Source organism: Mandrillus leucophaeus, unplaced genomic scaffold, assembly GCF_000951045.1.
Source record: "Mandrillus leucophaeus isolate KB7577 unplaced genomic scaffold, Mleu.le_1.0 Scaffold240, whole genome shotgun sequence".
Classification (NCBI taxonomy): domain Eukaryota; kingdom Metazoa; phylum Chordata; class Mammalia; order Primates; family Cercopithecidae; genus Mandrillus; species Mandrillus leucophaeus.
The window spans coordinates 170,854-171,991 of record NW_012102477.1 but is presented as its reverse complement, the minus strand read 5'-3'; positions in this window follow the sequence as shown (position 1 = coordinate 171,991).

Genomic DNA, 1,138 nt, shown 5'->3' with positions numbered 1-1,138 from the left:
AAAAAAAAAAAGAAAAGGTGTAGTGGCTCACGCCTGTAATCTCAACACTTTGGGAAGCCAAAGTGGAGCGGGGGGGTGGCAGGTATCACTTGAGGCCAGGAGTTCAAGACCAGCCTGGGCAACATGGTGATGAGACCCCATCTCTACAAAAAAAAAATTTTTTTTTTCTTTGAAACGGAGTCTCACTCTGTTGCTCAGGCTGGATTGCAGTGGCACTATCTCGGCTCAGTGCAACCTCCACCTCCCAGATTCAAACCATTTCTGGCTAATTTTTGTATTTTTAGTAGAGACGGGGTTCGCCATGTTGGCCAGGTTGGTCTTAAACTCTTGACCTTAAGTGATCTGCCTGCCTCGGCCTCCCAAAGTGCTAGGATTACAGGTATGAGCCACCACGTCTGGCTAAAAAGTTTTTTAAAAAATTAGCCGGGTGTGGTGGCATGCACCTGTGGTCCTGGCACCTCAGGAGGCTAAAGCAGGAGGATCACTTGAGCCTGGGAGTTTGAGGCTGCAGTGAGCCGTCATCACACCTCTGCACCCCAAGTTGGGCGACAGAGTGAGACCCTGTCTCACAAAAAATGTTTTAATGGTTATGGTGATGTTAAGGGCAGAACTGTATTCTTCCAAATTCCAGATGACAAAGTCCCCAACCCGGTGCCTGAGAATGTGAGTGCATTTGGAGATAAGGTCTTTGAAGAGGTGATGAAGTTAAAATGAGGTCATTAGGATGGGCCCTCATTCATTATGACTGGTATTCTTTTTTTTTTTTTTTTTCCAGATGGAGTCTCACTCTGTTGCCCAGTCTCCGCCTCTCAGGTTCAGGTGATTCTCCTGCCTCAGCCTCCCGAGTAGCTGGGATTACAGGCTCATCCCACCACGCCCGGCTAATTTTTGTGTTTTTAGTAGAGACGGGGCTTCATCATGTTGGCCAGGCTAGTCTCGAACCCCTGACCTCAGTTGGTCACCTGCCTCAGCCTCCCAAAGTGCTGGGATTACAGGCATGAGCCACCGCGCCTGGCTTATGACTGGTATTCTTTTTTTTTTTTTTTGTGACGGAGTCTCGCTCTGCCACCCAGGCTGGAGGGCAGTGGCACAATCTCAGCTCACTGCAACCTCTGCCTCCCGGGTTCAATCGAGTCTC